Consider the following 9,541-nt stretch of genomic DNA (forward strand, 5'->3'; position numbering starts at 1 on the left):
AGTACAAAATAATTTCCAAAACATTAGATGTGTCATGGAACTCTATGAAGGCCATCCTGAACAAGCAGAGAAAATGGGGAACCACAGAGACATTACCAAGAACAGGGTGTTCCTCCAAAACTGACAAAAGGACAAGAAGAATTCTTATCAGGAAGGCTACCACAAGACCTGCAGCAACTGTAGGAATGCAAGCTGAAATCCTTTAACACACACACACACACACAAAAAAAAACTAAATCCATCTGAAACCCCCCAAGTCATATGCCAAGATAAATTATAATCTGATGAGATCAAGGTAGGTTGGATTATCTTCTTTCAAAGAAGACTGTGGAAGTAGCAACATCATGCTATGTGGCTCCTACTTGTCAGCTGAGACTGGGGCTTTAGTCAAGATAAATAATATCACATTCTAGTTTATTTTATTACAAAAATATGCAGGCCACAAGAGTGCCTGTTTGAAACAAAAAGCACAGTCAGGAGAAACACAAAAGAGCTCCACAGTAGTCTCAATCAAACATAAAATCAGACCTAAATGCAGGATAAAATAACGGCACTGCTTTATAAACATGACAAAAAAACTTGAACATGGGTAACTGAAACATGACTATTACATAGATATTTGGAATAGATAACAATGTCACACCCTACCGCACAAAGACTAAACAATCACTAGCCAAGACAGGTACAAATTGGCTGATTATATAAAAAGCAGCACAACAGGGTAAATGGAGAACAGGTGACAAAACAGGAACGCAGAACAATATAGTAAAATGCAGTCCAGCATGAGCCCCCCTCTGGTGGTCTGGCAGGAATCTGTCCCAGTAGCTCCTGCCATTTATGTTATTTTATTATTATTTTTATATTTTAATATAACTAAAACCTGTAATTTAAACAGTGATCTGTAAATGTTTTTTTCACTGTAGGTATATGTTGGTATCAGTATATTAAAAAATGCAATTTTAGTAAGCCATTTAGGGGAGTCATTTGGCAGAGACACATAGGAAGATTTGTACACAAAGTCTCTCCCACTGAAATGGTGGAAAGAACACAGGGTGTTCTATTCTTTTACCAACAGGTGAAAGGAAGAAGAGAAGCCTTGAACACATAAGGTAACTGGTGTAAACTTAGGGCTTAGCTGTGACAGATCAATACACACACACACACACACACACACACACACACACACACACACACACACACACACACACACACACAGAAACAAGCCTTTCACCTTCACAGAAGCTCATGCACAACAGAGAAAAGAGACTGCGCTTAAGTTAAAAGGTCATTTATAGGTTGTTCCCCTTATTTAGGATTTACTTGTGCTTGATGTAGGTTCATTCACTGTAAAAAATTACACACACCTAGCACATTTCAAACATTTTCATAATGAAACGGTGGGTGAAATTATATGTCAAATATAAATAGGAAAGTACATACATTTGTGTAGATTCCTCTCCAGGTATGTAACATACAAACTAAGTCACATTAAATAGTCTGACCTGCTGTTGGAATTGAATTCATTTTATTTTGTTGTTTGTTTCGTTTCTGTCTTCACTTTTGCCATGTCTTTTATCTATTTTTTCATTAATTTTTTTCCATCTGTTCCGCATGAACTCTTAGATATTTTGTCTACTTTTACCCTGATCCGTACAGCTCATTGTGAAGACTCAGAAAATTAAACTACCAAAAGCCATAGTTTTGATTGTTACTATTTCATTAGTTTGTTAGTTTCATTAACTTCTCATGATTAAGTGCACACTGATTTTATGTATTTGACTCCTGTAAGCTGTATGTAACACCATGACATTGTCAAACATAGGATATATTAATTGCATTCTTATTAATTACCCTTGTCTCCACTAAGTACTACAGTTGTATTTGTTCTCAACACTGGTATCATTCTGACTCAGCAAATATGGACATCATTAAGCTCCATCAGTGTAGTAAAAAGATGTGGTTATGCACCAGGTTGTGAATGGAGGATGGGGCAGGAAAAAGAGAGTAGTAAGGCGTTACACCTATGTGGGATTGATGTAATGTGTGTTTTGTGTTTCACTGACTGGTGGAGGGGATAAAGAAAGAGAGACAAGAACTGTGAGATAAAGAGAGAGAGATGAGCTGCACAAAGTCATGTGTGTGTATGTGTATGTGTGTGTGTTTGTGTGTGTGTGTGTGTGTGTGTGTGTGTGTGTGTGTGCGTGCGTGCGTGTGTGAGTGTGTGTGACCAATAAAGAGTACCCAGCCTGCCTCCCATCTCCTAATTTTAGAGAAAGTTCAGTGTCAGACTGGTGCCAAAACCTGCAAGTGAGTAAGATCTGCTGCTATGGAGTCCTCACCACTAGCCAAGATTAGGTCCTTTGCTGGTGTCCACCAGATCTAACATGATGCTCTCTTCAAATTGTGCTTCCAGAACCTATGCCAAGCCTAATGAGAGGGTTTAGGTGCTTCAGAACCTAGTCCAGTCAGCAGGTGATCCAGCAGTGGCTAGTGGCTACAGGACACTGGACCACTGATAGTCTCAGTAAAAAGACAGCTATAAGGAACAATCACATCCACCTGATGACCTGTGTTGGGTGCAAAAAACTAATGAAGAATACAAAATGCCATTTACGTATGTGGACATTTTCTCTGGCAAACGAGCTAAACACATTTTATGCTTACTTCAAGGATGCGGCTAACAGCACTAACAGTTCAATTCAATTCAAATTTCTTTTTAAAATTTCAGTCCAGCTGGAGCTGGAACATCATTAGATGCCTGAGGATCCTCACAGGGTTGTCCTCATCTCAATGAAGGTCCAAAATCTTCATGACACAGAACACAACTGGAGCTGGTACAATCTCTGGATGCCTCAGGATGGGTAGAAAATGAGAATCAGTGGTAAGAAATTAGCATAGCTGCTGTTCATAATATTTGCAAGCACTAGATAATGTGCCTGACTAAAGGGATATGCATTTAATTTACATTTAAACTGGGAAACATGAGCCTGAAACAATAACAGGAAGGCTATTTGGAGTTATATGATCATATTTTGTGGATTAACTGTAGCCTATTTATTGAAGATTCGGGACAACCACCTAGTAACGCATTACAATAGTCCAGTCTGGAGGTCATGAATGCATGAACTAGCTTCTCAGCATCAGATACAGATAGGATGTTTCTTAGTTTGGCAATAGTTCTAAGGAGGAAGAAGGCTGTATTATGAGAGATATGATTTTAGAAAGACAATTTGTTGTGTAATGTAACACTCAGGTCTTTCACTGTTGAGCTAGTAGTAACAGTACATCCATCTAAATGGAAGTTGAATTGTGAGAAGTTTTTACAGTTTTTACACCAACAGTGTTAGCAGTGCTAACAGGGCTACAAGTACCAGAGCAAAAAACACATTCATCATCTCAGAGCACAATGTGAGGAAAGCATTCAAGAGTGTGAATACCAGGAAGGCAGCACGACACCAGTGTTCACAGAGATATTCAACCTTTCCATGGAACAGTCTGTAAGCCCCACATTCTTTAAACAGGTTGCTATTGTTCCTTTCCCAATAAAATCCCAGCCCACCTGCCCTAATTGCTATCACCCATGAAGTGCTTGAAAAGACTGGTCAGAGACTTTATCACTTTGCAGATAAATACAGTTTGTGTATCGTCCGAACCGCTGTACCAAGGATGCTATTGCACACCTCCACTACAGAGCCCTGAACCTTCTGAACAGCAGAAAGTGTAATTTTGTTAAAATGCTGTTTGTTGATGTGTATGACAGTTCAGCACTGAACACCATAATTCCTTTCATGCTCACCTCTAAGCTAAAACATGTGTCAGTGGATCTTTAACTTCCTGACAAACAGACCACAATCAATATAGGTGGGAAAACACGTCTTGGACCTGGAGGCCATCAGAGTTGCGTTCTGAGTCCCCTTCTGTACTTACTGTAAAAATACAACTGTGTTTTTGTACACAATTCCATCACCATCAATTTGCTGATGACGCAGTTTTGGGGAGGCTGATCTCTGATAATGACAAGGCGGCCCATTTAGAGGAGATTAAATACATGGAGACTTGGGTGAGCATCTCCTCCTGAATGCCAGCAAACATGTTCCCAAAGGTTTGGGAACAGCGCCAAATAAGAAAAACATAACATCAGCACTGACCTCCCTGACCTGGAGTCTGTCTACAGCAAACGGTGCTGGACCAAGGATAAGAAGATAGTGAAAGACTATTTTATATTATCGTATCTCATTTGAGTCTATTTTTTTTTTACCTTATTCTTACTCTTCTAACTTAGTGTTAAATAGTTTTATTTTCATATCAATGACAGTAAAGAATTTCACTTACTGTGTGTGATGTGATGTGATTATGTGATGTGATGTGATGTGATGTGTATGTGATGTGTATGTGATGTGTATGTGATGTGTATGTGATGTGATGTGTATGTGATGTGTATGTGATGTGTATGTGATGTGATGTGTTGTGTATGTGATGTGATGTGTATGTGATGTGTATGTGATGTGATGTGTATGTGATGTGTATGTGATGTGATGTGTTGTGTATGTGATGTGATGTGTATGTGATGTGTATCTGATGTGATGTGTATGTGATGTGTATGTGATGTGATGTGTATGTGATGTGATGTGTGTGTATGTGATGTGATGTGATGTGTATGTGATGTGATGTGTATGTGATGTGTATGTGATGTGATGTGTATGTGATGTGATTTGATGTGATGTGATTTGATGTGATGTGTATGTGATGTGTATGTGATGTGATGTGTATGTGATGTGTATGTGATTTGATGTGATGTGTATGTGATGTGATGTGTATGTGATGTGTATGTGATGTGATGTGTATGTGATGTGATTTGATGTGATGTGATGTGATTTGATGTGATGTGTATGTGATGTGTATGTGATGTGATGTGATGTGTATGTGATGTGATGTGTATGTGATGTGTATGTGATGTGATGTGGTGTGATGTGTATGTGATGTGATGTGATGTGATGTGTATGTAATGTGATGTGTATGTGATGTGTATGTGATGTGTATGTGATGTGATGTGATGTGATGTGTATGTGATGTGATGTGTATGTGATGTGATGTGATGTGTATGTGATGTGATGTGATGTGATGTGATGTGTATGTGATGTGTATGTGATGTGTATGTGATGTGTATGTGATGTGATGTGTATGTGATGTGTATGTGATGTGATGTGTATGTGATGTGATGTGTATGTGATGTGATGTGTATGTGATGTGATGTGATGTGTATGTGATGTGATGTGTATGTGATGTGATGTGATGTGTATGTGATGTGATGTGATGTGTATGTGATGTGTATGTGATGTGATGTGATGTGTATGTGATGTGATGTGATGTGATGTGATGTGATGTGTATGTGATGTGATGTGTATGTGATGTGATGTGTATGTGATGTGTATGTGATGATTTGAATTTGAATTTGAAATTTGACTTTGAGACACAAGATTTGGTAAGTTTGTAACACAACAAAGAAGGTGAGTTTGGCCAGCAAACTGGCTGTTCTCAACATCTGTTGGGATGAAGGATGCCTGGGAGTTCCAGATGAGTGGGTTTTCTCTCTATGGATGGAGCAGGGCCAAACAGGTGGGGGCATGTTGAGGTGGAGTGGTAAGGATCTATACATCCACATGAATGGTTTAATGTATGTTTTGTGTTCCAGTGTGACGAAGAAAAGGGGACCTGAGCTCCACAGGGCCAAATGTGTGGGTAGAGAGAATAATAAAACAACTGAAAATGAACCAAAGTAGCAATGGCTAATAAAGAGTCTCAGTCTGCCTCCAGTTTCCTCATTTACCACAGAACCTAAGAAGAAGTATCACAAAGGATTTAATCATATTTGCATATGATTATCAGCTGCGATTGTTTCAGATAAACTGTGGCACACTCTAAAACCTGCGAGACATTCAGATCCAGTAATATAAAATAATTGGTTCATGTGTGTATTTCCTCAGCTAGGATTTGCATAATGGATGAGTCATCAAGTCAAAATAACATTGTGTGATTATGGCTAACCAAAAGCAGTTGGCTGTTGATGTGCAAATTTGCATAATTTTTTTTTCAGCGAAATAAATTCGAAGTTACTATAATAACTATGATTTTTGATGTTGGAAACTGCAAAATATTATATTACATTATAGTACACTTTACATGACTATGCAAGTATTGATGTATAAGTAAATGAATTATATCGATGTATTAAATAAGTGAAGCATAAAAATTTTATTACAAAAGACAGAAATGGTTAAAGGTTAGAAATGAACAGGTGAGAACACATTGAACTTCACCTTTCCACGAGCTTGTCAGGTGAACAGCCTGTTCCTGCATTGTCTGTCATGTAACACTGTGTGTGTGTGTGTGTGTGTGTGTGTGTGGGGGGTGGGGGGGTGGGGTGGGGGGGTGAGAGAGAAGGAGAGAGACAGAAACAGAGAGAGAGAGATCAGATGTAGTGTTTATGAAAGGTCAACACAAGCAACCATCATCGGATAGTTTATACATGTATAGGTAAGAATTAGATGTTAAATTCAGCTAATAATCCCAGGTTATTTATTTTTTTGTAAATCTCTTCTCATGACCATAAAATTACCACATTAAAATGACACTACAAATGCACTAAGGCATTATACTAAGACATTATAATCTACAACAAACATAGAAACATTCAAAATAATAATTAGTATATTTTGCATTAAATTAAACCAATAAAATGTAGCAAATCATAATTTGGCTTTGTGTTTGAAAATGCATAGATTATCTTATAGTGGAAAAGGAAAAAAAAAAGGAAAAACCAACATGAAGCATCTTTGCATGAGCGTTATTGTGCACTGGCATAGAGTAATGAACATGACTCATGAGGACTGTGAGGACTTATGTGCAAGATATTTATTTACAAAGTCCACAATCCAAAAACAATTGTACAATTTGCTAGGGTAAAAACAAAATATTCAACAAGATTTACAAAATTAAATACCAAAATGCAGAAGAGTCAAGATAAGGGATAAGGGATACAAACACAATTACAAAAGGCTAAAAATGTAAAAGAGAGATATGTATGGACAAGGCTTCATAATGAAAATAATAAACTGGGGGTGGGTGCCCTCTAGTGGGGGTGAAAAAGTGACATTGGCCAAGAGAAGAAGACAATGGGAAATTGTTAAAAGCTCTATACAAATAAATTGAATTGAACTCATTTATTCATTCATCTTCTACCGCTTATCCGAACTACCTCGGGTCAAGGGGAGCCTGTGCCAATCTCAGGCGTCATCGGGCATCAAGGCAGGATACACCCTGGACGGAGTGCCAACCCATCGCAGGGCACACACACACACATTCACTCACGCAATCACACATTACGGACAATTTTTCCAGAGATGCCAATCAACCTACTATGCATGTCTTTGGACCGGGGAGGACACCGGAGTACCCGGAGGAAACCCCCGAGGCACGGGGAGAACATACAAACTCCACACACACAAGGCGGAGGCTGGAATCAAACCCCCAACCCTGGAGGTGTGAGTTGAAAGTGCTAACCACTAAGCCACCGTGCCCCCTGAATTGAATTGAATTGAAATGAATTATATTGAAGGCCCATTAAACTGACTAGTTAGTAATTCCAAGCCATACAACGTACACCAATCAGCAATAACATTAAAACCACTAACAGGTAAAGTAAATAATGTTGACAGGGGCCAGATTGTAATGGCTAGACAACTAGATCAGATCATCATGTCTTGTTTCCGGTGTGCAAAGATGAAAAGCATATTTTTAAATTGATATTATGACCACCATGATTCATTGTGATCATAGTGTTCTGGGTTGATGAACAGGCGCCACAGTAGCACACTATGCCAAGGCCAGGTTTTGGTCTAATGAGTTCAGTGGGTTTTTTTTCCACAATTTCTGAGTCACCAACATGCTTTTTCACACCACATAGTACATAAAAACTCTTTATTAATTGTAAATAAGGTAGCAAGAGGCAGACAAGGTGAACTCAACCACGCTGAGTTTGATTTTTAGTTTCACTTTTCAGCTTTTAATCAAACTAATGTACACAGACAGCTCAAAGCGTTCAGTCTTCTCTCTCATGCCCTCTCTTTCTGTCTGTAAATCCCCACCAGCATTCACTGCTGGAGAGAGCACATGATAAGCCTGATTAGTCACAGGTGTGTGATGCTTGGTTCTGCTAAGTCCATCCTCCATTCACAAACCGGCAGTCGACCATGCCTCCGCCACCACATACCCCCACTGTCCGACCCAGGCCGTGGACCCATCTGGCCTGCAGCTGAAACCCCCCTTGCCTGTGGACAACCTGGCAGTTAAAAGGCTATAAAGATTGATATCAATGGTTGATTTCGTGCTTCCTGCGGTGGAGCCACTGGAGAGGGGTGTGGCCAAAACAGAAGGTGAAAGCCCATCTCAGCAGCTAATATCTGAGGGTGAGAACTGCACAGATGATAGCTAGTTACTCTTTATCAACTGTGCTCTATTTTACAGCATGGGATGCTTCTCCCCTCCACCACCTGGGACAACATGGTCCCCAGTTCCCTGTACAGTGCAATTCACTCTGTAAAACAAAAGGCAGAGAGAAGTGGTGGAATGCAAAAGCAAGTCACCGGGCTAGACCAATTGCAGTGTAACTTTTCGATTACACACATCTAAGCATGGCCTAAATTTCATCCCGGACCACCTTTTTCTTGTGTTTGGGAATGCGGTAGGCGTGGCTGCATACTACCACCTCCTGGGCTGTCTCAATGTAGTGCGCTATGAGGTTTGGGGTTCTACATGGGTAATAAATCCAGAAATTTATCTCGTAGAAGGTAACTTCTATAGTACATCTGGGCTTGCTGTTCTTGAACTTAATTTTTACTTGTCGAATTTCCCTCCTCCAATTTTTACCTCACGTGCCTCACTGTGTTCCTTGATTCCCTTACGGACCTCGGTGTGCTCCTCATTCCTCCCTGATTTTACCTGGGATCATTGACCATCTGGACTTTTGGGCATGTTTTTTTTCTTTAATTAATTTCTTTTTAAGTGGAGCTACAATATCTAGGTTGTAGGAAAACACAGACTCTTTATACATTGCCTTATCAAGTTCTGTGGGGTTAGAATTGATGGATGATAATTCTGGGAGACTAATGGTAAATCTGTCTGCAGTTTCGGATGTAAATGTCTGTTTAACACAGTGACCTGGAAAATTGCAAATATCTTGTCCGAAGTTAATGGTCTGAGATAGCTTCCGATTACATGGAAAATTATCTTAGAGAACCTGTGCTTGCCTAGGAAGATTACCTGCTATGTTCGGTGCCCTGGCTTCAAAATACACCTGACCAGTGCTGCTGGAGCCCCAAAAGTCTAGCTACAGTAATTTTACATGCCTTAAGTTAGAGTCTCCTATGACCAGAGCTCTTTCAGGTTTCTCAGCAGGTGCTTCACTGAAGAGAACATGTGCAACCTGAGAGTAGTAATGCTTGCGTGGGCAAGCCTTAGCATTAGCTTTGGTTTTGCAACTATG

The sequence above is a fragment of the Tachysurus vachellii genome, chromosome 18, assembly GCF_030014155.1.
Source record: "Tachysurus vachellii isolate PV-2020 chromosome 18, HZAU_Pvac_v1, whole genome shotgun sequence".
Taxonomy (NCBI): Eukaryota; Metazoa; Chordata; class Actinopteri; order Siluriformes; family Bagridae; genus Tachysurus; species Tachysurus vachellii.